This window comes from Chiloscyllium plagiosum, unplaced genomic scaffold (genome assembly GCF_037043375.1).
Source record: "Chiloscyllium plagiosum isolate Xiang-an unplaced genomic scaffold, Cpla_swu_hap1 HiC_scaffold_7, whole genome shotgun sequence".
NCBI lineage: Eukaryota > Metazoa > Chordata > Chondrichthyes > Orectolobiformes > Hemiscylliidae > Chiloscyllium > Chiloscyllium plagiosum.
In genome coordinates, this window is record NW_028270145.1 from 30,468,234 (window position 1) to 30,481,771 (window position 13,538).

At 42.4% G+C, this 13,538-nt stretch overlaps 1 protein-coding gene across 5 annotated transcripts in view; it reads left to right on the forward strand.

Moving 5' to 3' along the window:
• The first annotated feature begins 5,994 nt into the window (after positions 1–5,994).
• zdbf2 (zinc finger, DBF-type containing 2) overlaps positions 5,995–13,538 on the forward strand; it is a 30,886-nt gene continuing 23,342 nt past the window's right edge. For 3 of the 5 annotated variants that reach the window (XM_043693325.2, XM_087988885.1, XM_043693326.2), the window contains exon 1: positions 5,995–6,289. The gene's annotated coding sequence lies outside the window, so the exon portion shown is untranslated. The remainder of the gene's footprint in view (positions 6,290–13,538) is intronic. The other 2 variants (XM_043693327.2, XM_043693328.2) reach the window with 1 other exon arrangement.

Sequence of the window (13,538 nt, forward strand, 5' to 3'; positions counted from 1 at the left end):
CTTAATGGCAGAGATTACAAGTTTAAAAGCAAACTTTGAGTTGCTGCATTGTAGATAGTGAACTATCAGTGGTTGAAACAGTGGCACTCAACCACCTTGAACATTCAATCTGATTCAGTAAGTTGGTTGGACAACTGGTTTGTAGTGCAGTGACTCTCATCAGCCCAAGTTCACTTTCCTTGACAGCTGAGGTCACCATGAAGAGCCCAGTCTGATTTTGGAAGTATCCTATCATTCCCATCCTTTCCTTGAAAGGAAGGTTGTTAAAGATTGCTTGGGTGTTACCATGTGAAAATCCTGCAGTGATGTCCTAAACTGAAGATTGACGTCCAAAAACCTACGACCATCTTGCCATCTGTAACCACTAATGGGGCTCCTTGATTACATATTCAACCTAATGTGTCTTGATGTCAAGAGCAGTCATTCTTCCTTAGCCTGTGGGTCTGAGCTGTTTTTTTTTTTTTGGGCTGTAATAAAGTCAGGAGTGAGTACCCCTGGTGAAGTATTGGTCAGAATGCTGATTAGGTGCTGCTTGATAGAAATACACTTAACCATGCTTAACAATGAGCTGACTAGTGAGGTGGTAATTGACTGGATTGTTTTTTGTCCTGGTTTGTGTTAAGGACATATCTTGGAAATGCCAGAATTGGAGCTAGAGCACAATCTTCAATATTGTTGGAAAGTCTGGGCTCCTTGACTTGGCAGCATCCAGTACCTTCAGCCATTACTTTGTCTTGAAGTGAATTGAATTTGCTTTACACTGGATACCTCTGGGGAGTTCTGTTAGAGGTTAGTATCCCATTGTAGATCCTTGATCTGACTAATGCCAAGATTTCATACAAACATGGGTGAACTATTGTCACAGGTTACACTGACTCCATCCCCTCACCAAGCACAACAATTGAGATCAGTCTCATTGAATATTTGCCCTTCTGGTTCTCCATGTTAGAAATGCCATAAGTTGAGTTTCTAACAGCAATCTGACTGTTGATTACTGTACTTTTGAAATACTTTTTTCAGGATTGTCAGTTGTGCCAAATCCTAATGCATTGCTGATTGTTAAAATAAAGTTCTTATTTCATGGTTCGGAGTGTGATATCAAGCAGGTGAAGCTATCAATCAATGCAACTTTTGTTAAATGATTAGTTTGACAGTTATGAAAACAAAGGGCAGTGTTCCCAGTGGTAAATTGAACAAATATGAAAGATCAGATTTGAAGATGGCAAAAGATTTGTGAAGGATGTTGTTAGTCTGTGATGTAATCACTAGTGTTATGGTCAGGGTATTCAAGAGGATGAGATCTGATTTGTCTGATCAGATAAAAAGCACGGGAAAAAGCAGGAATGGCCCCTTGTCATATGTCCATTGGGAGAGCTGATGCAGACAAGTGGCCACCTTCCTAACTCATTCTTGATGCTGGGAGTCTGCTTTTCAGCTCAGGTCCATTTAGGACTTGAAAATTCTTTTTCACTGAAATACTGTAGGGTCATATCACTTGCTGAACAATTTCAAGAGCAATGAAATTGCAAGATTAATCTGTAATCTTGCATGGTGACTTCTATTTGGCTATACTATTTACATTTAATGGGTAGATTTAACATTACTTTCCATTGTTGGAATGGGGAAAGTGGTATCACTGAAACAAAAGTTATTCCCTGGTGTACAGTGATCAATCCTCCTTGGCACCCAGGGGCTTTAAGGAAAGAAGGCTGTTATTCCAACTTAGGACATGAATGATTACTTCTGAGCTGGGATTTGTGCCATGTTGCAAGATAAGTCACTGGTTTGTGCATCAGTGTGGAAAAACCTGGTTCTTCAGGTCAGGTATATGGAAGCCAGTGATTACTGCCAAGTCTTTGCAAAAATGAGTTTTGAATATCTTTGAATTCTCCACATTAAAAATGCTTTTGAAACCTTGCTGTACCATTGTTTTGAGGTCTAAGAATTCCAAGCATTATCTGATACTACACTGATTTTTATCTTTGCAAAGTGTAGTTCGGATTCAGCTCGCCTGTTGAATTAGTGAATCTTGGCTGGGAAACTTCAGTAATACGATCTACTCCAATATTTTTGTACTTGGTGCAGTGATGAGGATAAGTGGTGATATTGCAGTGTTATCCATTAGGTTTGGATTAATCACCGGGAATTCTTTTGCAGGACTTCACAACTAACCAGCTTTAATTGGTAGATAATATTGCATTTTCTTGGTGTTTCCAAATGATTTTTTTCCCTTTCAATTTAGATGTTCAAACAAATGATTTCTTTCCACAGACACTGAAGTATTGAACTATAAATGAATTTTTGCATTTACTGGGCTTTCGACTACAAGTTGCTGCATTTGAAATTTACTTGCAATGAACAAGTTTTAGCTTTTTCAATCCATTTGAGAGGGCTAGAACTGGTAAAAAGAACTAGCAATGTAATGGCACAACTTGGCAATTCAACTCTGACTTGAGGCAATATTGGCCCTTTGGCTGTAAACTCTTTAACAGAATATGCATAGCATGTAAACAAGAGTTAGCCTCCAAGTCTGTTCCACCATTCACTGAAATCATGACTGAACTGTGGCTTAACTCCATATGCTTGCCTATAATTCAATCTTTCTTAATCTAAAGTATTCTCAATTAGTTAGTGACTGATCCTACATCTCATGTTTTGTCAAAAACTTCCAAATATCTATCAACCTTTGAGAAACACTTTATACACCTCTTCAGTGCATGCTTCCTAATATTTAGACAGTTCCTATCTTAGAATCCCTAATCAATAGAAATGGCTTTGTTATCTACTGTTTTTCTCTGCTAATATTGTAACTTTGATCAGATCATCTCTAGCCTCTTAAAGTTCAAAATCAAGCAGGCCTAATCTATGTATTATTTTGCTCATAGTTAAACCCCTGAAGTCAGGTTTAAGAAGGATGTTCTTTGGACCACTGGGCCACCACTGGGCGGTACGGTGGCACAGTGGTTAGCACTGCTGCCTCACAGCGCCTGAGACCCGGGTTCAATTCCCGCCTCAGGCGACTGACTGTGTGGAGTTTGCACATTCTCCCTGTGTCTGTGTGGGTTTCCTCCCACAGTCCAAAGATGTGCAGGTCAGGTGAATTGGCCATGCTAAATTGCCCGTAGTGTTAGGTAAGGGGTAAATGTAGGGGTATGGGTGGGTTGCCCTTCGGCGGGTCGGTGTAGACTTGTTGGGCCTGTTTCCACACTGTAATGTAATCTAATCTAATCTGCTGTCAGTACTCCCGAGTGAGCTCGTAACTGCAGTAGTATTTCTTTGTACTCTGGTCCTGATTAGATTAGGTTAGATTCCCTACACTATGGAAACAGGCCTTTCAGCCCAACAAGTCCACACTGACCTTCTGAAGAGTAACCAACCCAGACCCATTCTCTATATTTACCCCTGACTAAAGCATCTAACACTGGGCAATTTAGCTTTGCCAATTCACCTAGCCTGCTTTGTGGATTGTGGGAGGAAACCCACACAGACACAGGGAGAATGTGCAAACTCCACATAGTCACCTGAGGTGGGAATTTAACCTGGGTCCCTGGTGCTGAGAGGCAGCAGTACTAGCCACTGTGCCATTTTCTTCAAGATCTTTATGCCTGAATCACCAAGTCATTTTGGACATCCATTGTATTTCACAATGTACCATCTAGAAAGAATCCTGATCTATCTTTTGATGCAAAATGATCTCACAATTGCTTTCACTGTCTGCCACAGGGTTGCCCATTAAAATTACTAAGGGATATGGATATAGACTAACACCTAGTGTACAATGCTGCCTAGGTTTGTTCACTAGGCCATTCCATGAGCTGCCAGTGTCTGTACTTATGTTCTCCTTGAATAGTCTTCATCTTTCCACCTGGTTTTCTTAAATGCATCCAAACTCTTTCTTCAACCACTGCATATAACGAGCCCCATGTTTTTCCTGCACTGGGTGAATGTTTCTTCTGAATTTCTTAGTAACTTGTGTTGATGAGTAGTTACGTTATTCCCTGCAATAGAAAATGATTTCTGCATTCTTAACTGAGCTTTTCATAACTGAAAGCCTCAGCCTTTTTTTAAGGAGAAAGTGAGGACTGCAGATGCTGGAGATCAGAATAGTGTGTGTGGTAATGGAAAAGCAAAGCAGGTCAAGCAGCATTCGAGAAGCAGGAGTGTGTTTTAGGCATAATCCCTTCAGCAGGAATCCTGAGGAAGGGATTATGCCCGAAACGTCAATTCTCCTGCTCCTCGGATGCTGCCTGACCTGCTTTGCTTTTCCAGCACCACGCTCTGGACTTAGCCTTTGTCAGGCTGTTTCTGCAGATTGTGCTTCACTGGTGTGCATAATTGCACACTTTAACCAAGTGAAAGTGAAATCATTTACACTTTAGATGCCATCTTTTTGGTAGTAAATTGAGTCCCAGTTCAGAAACTTCAAGTGCTGTCTAGGCACGTCCAATGTGTACTCAAGGTCTGCTGCACTGTGGAGTGCCATTTTTCAGTTAAGATGTGCCCTGTCTGACCCTGGATTTCAAAAAAAAATTGTTCCAGCGCTAGCTAACATGATTAGTTATACATTGAACTGGCTAAATTTATGCTTTATTCTCATGACTACAGTTTTTCTTGCTCTATTTGCACGACTTTGACTCTGACGTTGTCCTGTTGAGTTGATTGCCTAGTTTCAATTTGTTAAAGTTAATGTTTTAAGGACGTAGGTTGTGAAAAGTGCAGTACAAATGAAAGTTATTCTTGTAGTAATATATTCGTAGAATCATGCGCAAAGCCTGTTTTGTACTTGAAATGTGTTCTGTCATAGCATGTGGTGATGTAGTTGCTAGAATGTCTCAAATAAAATCTTTTTAAGCTGTAGAACTGACCTTTCACAGTCTATGACAACGATGTGTAGAACAGTCAAATTAAGTGCAGCAATTTTTTTGTGACAAAACACTTATTGGCAGAGCTGCAGGTTTGAGGGGTAGCTGGAAGAGCCGATGCACTCCAGACTGCCTTGAGTTTAATAGTTGACAAAACTTCTCTCCAACCACTGAACTCCCATTTTTACTCTGATCAATTGCACGTTGTATAGTGACAGCAATCTGAGCCCTGTCGGCACCCGTGTCTTTGCAGTTGTTACGTCCTGACTAAATCATCCAACAAGTAGCGTGATTTGTAACAGTGAAATACTCGCTCCGAGCAAGTCCCATCTCAAAAATTAGTTCACCTATCTTAAACAGTGTTTTGACTTGGTTGAATCCTGTCATGTACTGATACCAAATAACTCCTCAGGAGTAAGAGTCATAGAAGGGAGAAAAATCACTGATCTCGTTGATTTGAGGGAAAATGCCTTAATTCACAATGAAGAAAGGATTGACTTGTTTGCTGTTCATCGATGCCTATCATAGCTGCAGAAGTGTCAATATCTTAGCGGGAGGTGGCATTTAATTGTTAATCCCGATCCGATCCCGATCCAGAAAATAGCTGTGTGTTGAATCCAGATCTTAAACGCTAATTCTCAAATCTAAGGATGTTGTTTAGTATCTTTCTGCTGTTTCGCCTGTTGTGTTTCTTCCAAGTGTCGCAATCTTCGACCTTTTGCTTCAAGATCTGTCCTCTGCCTTGACAATTACCTGGCAAAAGTGCCACCATCTTTGTGTGACCACGGGGGCACGGAGTCTCGAATACACCGTTTGCATTGAGAAATGTGGAGAAGGGTGAGCCTTGGTCGTTGACTTGTTCCAACTGGACCTCAACAGCCAGAGCATCGACACGCCTCCATTCCTAAATGTGTCCATCTGCAGTTGCTAATGTGGAATAAGTACTGAAATTATCCCTGTCCAGGATCTTTCCTGTAATTCCTGCTCAGTTTTGAATAGCAGCCAGAGTCAAATGAAACACTTTGAAGTGCATTCTAACAAAACCGATGGCAGGTTTTGCTTACAGATATTCATATTTGCTTTTTTCCAGTTGCTGGCACGTCCAAGTGCTTTCAGCGCTTTGTTTTTTTTTTAAAAAACGTCAAGCTCCTGTGCGTGGTGGGGATGGGAAGGGAACAAAAATTTCCTTTTTCTTTTCTGGGAGCCTCGGCTTTCTATGGTGCAGTCGTCTCCGGGCGTTCCCTCCCGGGCCTGTGGGGAAACATGAAGTCGAGGTGTCCCTTTAACGGTGGGCGCGGCCGCGTTTCCGCGTCGGCGGCCAGCAAATCGCCCTGCAGCCCCTTTAAGGGTGGCCAGGAAGTAGAGCAGGAAGCAGCTGAACTCTGACCGTGAGGGTGGAAGCACATTCAGCGCGCTCGAAAGGCACGGTAAGGGGAGGGGGCGACGCTGTGTATCTGGGGGCCGGGGGGTGGAGGTGGGGGGGGAAGGTGGTGTTCAATGTGGGAAGTGACTACTCGACTGGGAGAGACGTGTGTGTGTGCGCGCGCGCGAGGCGAATCCGTAGTACCACGCGGGGACCGCTCAATTTACTTGTTACTTTCAATGTTGCAACTTGCGCGGTGTATCTTTTCAAGCCCCAAGGGAGAACCCATCAGCTAAAGAGTTTGGTTTTATTTTCGCACGGGGGGGGGTCTGAGGTGGTAGTGTTGAAATGCATTCGGACGATTGTCTACTCCACCCACCAGGGCAACCCATCTGCTCTAACGCGAATTCTATTTGTTTTGATTCGCTTGACCTCAACACCGGAATCTTAATCCTTCTCCTGACACCCCCCCCCCCTCCCCCGGTCTGTCAGCAACTGCTGAGCTGTCAATGGTCGAGGAGGGGGAAGGAGACAGGTGTTACTCGTGCAGCTCAAGCGTCACCATTTAAACGTGTGTTTTCTGGAGTTTTTAAGGCAGGCCATTTCTAAAGACAGAATAAGCAGTTGCGTTTACTGAAGACGTCTGGCTAAGCTCGTATACGTCTAACAGTCAATGTAAACTTTCTGCTTCCTGTGTGCTTAAAGACTGCAACTGATGAGGAGAAAGTGAGTCTGCAGATGCTGGAGATCAAAGTTGAAACTTTATTGCTGGAACAGCACAGCAGGTCAGGCAGCATCCAGGGAACAGGAGATTCGACGTTTCGGGCACAGGCCCTTCTTCAGGATTCCTGAAGATTCCTGATTCCTGAAGAAGGGCCTGTGCCCGAAACGTCGAATCTCCTGTTCCCTGGATGCTGCCTGACCTGCTGTGCTGTTCCAGCAATAAAGTTTCGACTGCAACTGATGGCCTTGTAGAATATATTTTGAGCTGTAAGCAAATGATTTCGATCAAAGCTTGTGCATCTGGTATCGAATCAAAATTCTATTCGTCTCTGCCTGAAGATTAACCAATGTTGTGCACAAGTTTGACAGCAGAAGCTAGGCCTATTTTGAATCAAGATATTTTAATTTGATCCAATTCCCCTATCGTTTGGGGGGGGGGGTACTTTTGAGTGAGTTGTGTTAGCACCTTCGAAGTCAGCAAGTAGTGTTTCTCTCCCTGCATTAACTGAATTGAGATCTGCAGTTGACAGCTGACAGTGTGCAGTCTCGTGTTAAGCTGCAGCGTCCATCTTTTTAATGTTGAATTTGTGGCAGGGATCCAGTGGCAGCCTGGTAGGTTTTGCACTGTCAGGTATTGTTGATTCCAAGTTTGTAATTCGATGCAGATATTTTCTAATTAACCAGTTCAGAAATTTTATTACACACTTTGAGAGAATGTGGGATTTGAACCAAGGTTTCCTGGCCCAGAGGTAGACACATTACCACTGCAGGAGAAAGTGAGGACTGCAGATGCTGGAGATCAGAGCTTAAAAATGTGTTGCTGGAAAAGCGCAGCAGGTCAGGCAGCATCCAAGGAGCAGGAGAATAGACATTTCGGGCACTAGCCCTTCTTGCAGAGGATCCGGAGGGAGGTCTGTTGCTGGAGACTTCAGATTTGTTGTAGGTACTGGTTGTCCTGGTTGGGTCCAAAGGGCTTGTGCACGAAACATCGATTCTCCTGCTCCTTGGATGCTGCCTGACCTGCTGCGCTTTTCCAGCAACACATTTTTAAGTACATTACCACTGCACCACAGGAGCCCTTCTGTTGTCAGATGTGTGTGATGTTTGGAAGTAATGTGATACTAGTACTGGTAATCTTTTGAAGTTACAGACTAAAAAAAAATACAAAAATTGGTACTTTTAGATTTTTTTTAACCTCAAACTGGAATTGTGAAAATGGTCAGGTTACAGCTAATGGGCTCAGTGATCTTCATGTGTTCATGCATGGATACTATTGTGGATAGGAGTTGACTGGCTGGTTTGTGATGCAGTATGGCACCAACAGCATCAGTTCAATTCCTGTACCTTGCCTGAGGAGTGGTGACCTCGCCTTAGACCACCACCACTCATATCTCTGAGAGAGCAACCTGATAATCCTCTGGGACTATAGCCACAGTAATAAGGTAAAAGTTGCCATCAGACAAGACTAGATGCTGGTAATTCTGTTACAACTCACTCTTCAAAGCCTGTGCATCATCTCATTGTTGTAGAAAGGCAGTCAACATTATCAAAAACTTCACCCCAGTTATAATCTCTTCCAACATCTTCCATCAGGCAGTAGATATAAAAGCTTAAACACGTGGACCAACAGTTTCAAAAGCAGCTTCTTACCTATTGTTATTAGACTGCTGAACGGACCCCTCAAATTTCAAATCTAATGTTGATGTTGCTTTTGTACACCTGTGCAGCCATAACTTTGTACGCTTTGTTCTGTTCAATCATCTTATGATCTACCTGTACTGCATGCAAAACAAAACCTTTTTCACTGTACTTAGGTGTATCTGACAATAAATCAGATCACATGGCAGAATTTAGGAGTGTGGTGGAATATTCCCCAATTGCCAGGATGAGTGTAGCTCCAACAACATTCAAGAAGCTTGATATCATCCCGGACCAAGGAACCTGCTTGATTACCACTCCATTTAACATGTTCAGCATGCACTCTCTCCACCGCTGACAGTTGCAGTGCATATTATCTGCAAGACCAACTGTACCAACTCACCAAGTCTCCTTCGTTTGCAGTTTCCAAACCTACAGCAGTACCCACTTTGCACAAAGGTAGCAGATGCATGGGAAACACCATCAGCTTCCTCTCCAAGCCATAAACTATAATTGATTGCAACTATCGCACTGTTCTTTCAGTGGCTCCAGGTTAAAATTGTGTCACTTCCTTCCAATAGCATTGTGCATGTAGCTACACCACATGGACTGCAGAGATTCAGAAAGCAACTCACCACCACCACCTCAACAGCAGCCAGAGGAGAACTAAATGTTGGCCCAGCCTGTGAATGAATTAAACACGTCTTTTTTTTCCCTGGATTGGGGCAATACCTTTACACCAATTATCACTTCAGTCTGTTTTTGAAAGTGCGAACTGCGAGGCTGTACACATTTAACTGACCATTAACACAGTTTTAATAATAAGCTATTTAATGAATTTGCAAAGTTTCAATATTTGGGAAAACTAGTCCCAACTCCTTTTTTAAATGTTAAATTGAAATAAAATGTTGCACTTTGTGCAAGGTACTATATAATCTCCCGATGGCTATAAAGCATCTGGAGACAATGTAGTACTTTTGATATTAAGCAACTATTTATGTTGGAAACAATTTGCATACATCCAAATGATAATATGATGAACAGATCATCTGTATTTCTTGCAAATATAACGTTTATTGCAAGACAAACTTAGACAAAATCCCTTTTTCTATCAACTCAAGATCATCTATTCCTGGGTATATGATAGAGGGTAAGCAATGCCCCGGGCTCCAGGAAGAGTAATCTTGCAATAGTATCATTAATCTTTTATGTCCACTTGAGTGAGTAGATTGGACCTCTTTAGGATCTGAACTGAAAAGATAGCATTGGAGTAAGGCTTAGTGTATAATCCAGACAGCGGACCAGACCTTCACCCTTTAATTTTCTGATCCAAAAGTGTGCAATTGCCGAGCTCTGATTGTCTGAAGTTGTAGGATGGTCTCCAGCATGTTGTGGAGTCAACTATATGTCCCAAATGCACTGAAAACCAAGGGTACAACTTTGACTTAATTACTACTCTGCAAGAAGATTATGATCAGCTTGTGTTTTTATCATATCCTAGGTTGTGATCAGATTATTTTCTTTTTCTGAATTTAACCAAAATAAAACAGAAGTTTCAGTATTAAATTCAGGAAGAAATTGTGGCTGGAGTGTGGTGAGAATGTGGCAGTTATCATCATATGGAATGGTGGGGACAAATAAGATTCCTTGTGTTGGTGATGGCTACAGACATGGGACAGAAGTATGCCATTTGGCCCATCGAGTCTATTTTGTCATTCAATGAGATCATAGCTGATTTAACTGCACTTTCCTGCCTTTGTCTCCATGCCCCGTGATTCCCTTACTGATTTAAAATTCCGTCTATTTCAGCCTTGAATATAATTAATAATCCAGCTTTTGAGTGCACGCTGCAGTACATATTTCTGCAGATTTATTACCCTTGGAGAAGAAATTCCTCCTCATCTTTGTCTTACATGGGTGACCACTTATTCTGCACTTTTGAGGTGGAAATTTGAGTTAATATAGACCAACTAGACCAAATAGTCTTTTTTAAAAAATGCATATTCAATATAATCAAAACTGTTCGCACTTGGAATAGTTTGCATTGCATTTGAAGTATTTTAGGCTTGTGTTGAGTGTTCTTGATTTAGACATGTATAGTTTCGTCAGAAGAATTGGTGGAGAGGATTATAATTACAACATTTAAGACAGCTGGGTGGCTACACGAACAGGAAGGGTTCGAGGGATTTGGGCCAAATGCTGGCAAATGGGACGAGGTCACTTTGGGATGGCTGATCAACAGCAGACGAGTTGACTATTGGATGTATGAATTTCACTCTGCCCCCAACAATGGTTTCGGCACTTAATGCTGACAGTGTTTGTGGATAAAACTGATTTCAAAATGTTTACTTAACAATATGCTCTGATCCTATATTCAAGCTGAGTTAGATTTTTGATGGACCAGGAAATCAAGGTATGCAGGAGTGGGAACAGTAGCAGAACAGAAGTTTATTAAGATCACAATAAAATCATCCATGGCCTTTGCAAAAGATTGCGCAGGCTTAAAGGCCAAATAGTCCACTTGGATTCCTGCAGAAATTCGTCAAAGAGCATGAGACAGCACTTTTCAAATCCACGACCGCTTCTGTCTAGAAGGACAAGTGCAGCAGATAATAGACAATAGGTGCCGGAGTAGGCCATTCTGCCCTTCGAGCCTGCACCACCATTCATTATGATCATGGCTGATCATCCTCAATTAGTATCCTGTTCCTGCCTTATCTCCATAACCCTTGATTCCACTGTCCTTGAGAGCTCTATCCAACTCTTTCTTAAATGAATCCAGAGACTGGGCCTCCACTGCCCTCTGAGGCAGAGCATTCCACACACCCACCACTCTCTGGGTGAAGAAGATTCTCCTCATCTCTGTTCTAAATGGCCTACCATTTTTAAGCTGTGTCCTCTGGTTCGGGACTCACCCATCAGCGGAAACCTGTTTCCTGCCTCCAGAGTGTCCAATCCTTTAATAATCTTATATGTCTCAATCAGATCCCCTCTCAGTCTTCTAAACTCAAGGGTATACAAGCCCAGTCGCTCCAATCTTTCAACATAAGATAGTCCCGCCATTCTAGGAATTGACCTCGTGAACCTACGCTGCACTCCCTCAATAGCCAGAATGTCTTTACTCAAATTTGGAAAGACAAATGGGAATACCACCGCTTGCAAGTTCCCCTCCAAGCTACTCACCATCCTGCATTGGGAATATATCACCATTCTTTCACTATTGCTGGGTCAAAATCCTGGAATTCATTCCGTAATGGCATTGTGGGTCAACCCACAGCAGGCGGACTGCAGCAGTTCAAGAAGTCAGCTCCCACTACCTTAAGGGCAACTAGGGATGGACAATAAATGCTGACCAGCCAGTGATGCCTGCACTGAAATAAATAAGTTTGTGTTCTTAGAACCTATAAGCTGGTTATGGTACAAAAAAAGAGGCCATTTAGCCCATTGTGTTTGCCCCAGCTAAATAAACTAGTCACCTGTTCTAATCACACCCTTCAGCATGTGGTCCGTTACCCTACTGGATATGAAGCTTCAGACGCACATCTAGGATCCTTTCAAAGTGAAAGGGTCTCTCCCTCAACCACCTAATTTGGCAGTTATTTCCCCGCTTTGGGTGAAAAACAGTTTCCTCATATCCCCTCTAAGTCTTCTACTGATCACCTTAAATCTTAGCCCCTGGAAAGACGTCTTCTCTGTCAATTTTAACCAAGCCCCTCATCATTTCATAACCTTGATTCAGTCACTACTCCGCCTCCTCTGTACTAAGGAAAACAATCACAGCCTTTCTAATTTCTCCTCTGACCTGGGACTTTCAAACCCTGCCGATATTCTTGTAAATAACCTCTGCACTCTAACTATGGCAGCTGTGTTATGAATGTAAGTACAGCTCTCAGCTGTGGACTGACCAACGTCTTGTATAGCTTCAGCATTATGCCCTGCTTCACATGCAAAACTTCACCCAATGAAGAAAAGTGTATAAAAGGGACCGAAGGGGCAACTTTTTCATACAGAGGGTGGCATGTGTATGGAATGAGCTGCCATAGGAACTGGTGGCGGCTGGTACAATTACAACATTTAAAAGTCATCCGGATGGGTATATGAATAGGAAGCGTATCAAGGGATGTGGGCTAACTGCTGGCAAATGAGACTAGATAAATTTAGGGTATCGGGTCGGCATGGAAAAGGTGGACGGAAGGGTCTGTTTCTGTGCTGTACAGCTCTATTCCCTATGTCGTCCCTGCCTACCTGTTCTGCCACTTTCAGGGACCTGTGAACATGCACTTCCTCTGTCCCTCCCAGTATCTTCCTTGGGGTATTTCCTTGGTTGCTTTACTTCAAAATGCTTAAAATTCTGTGGATTGAATTCTATTTGCCTCTCACCCAACCGAGTTACTGGTATCATTGTGAACCACGTGGCCAACTTTCATGTCATTTGCAATTTTCATTTCCAAGTTAAGTCAAATGCTGTCTCTAGCTATATGTAATTTTCGTCTTTAATGTGTTGGCCTAGCTTGGTTTTTGGACGAAGGTGGGTGCGCAGCTTGGTCTCTGAATGAAATCTAAGTATTAAAAATTAATCAAACGATGCATCTTTGAATTTCAGTTGCTGTAAATTTAAAAACTAATTTAGCTTTCAATTTTTTTTTTTACCTGCACTGTTCTCTGAATAAACCTCAGAGGTGACTGGTTAGGTTTCAGTATAATCCAAAGGGGGCCTTTGCAAAGTTACAAGGGGACATGTCTCTGAACAGTTCCAGTAGACAGCACAACATGACTGGAGAAGTTAGGACTGTTCTCCTTGAAGCAGAGAAGGTTCAAGGGAGAGTTAACAGAGTCGTTCAAAATTACGCAGAGTTTTGATACAGCAGATGAGTCGGTAACCAGAAATTTACAATAAGATACAAGAGAACAAGTGAGGGAGGTCATTTGGTTCAGTGCGTTGTTTTCTGAAA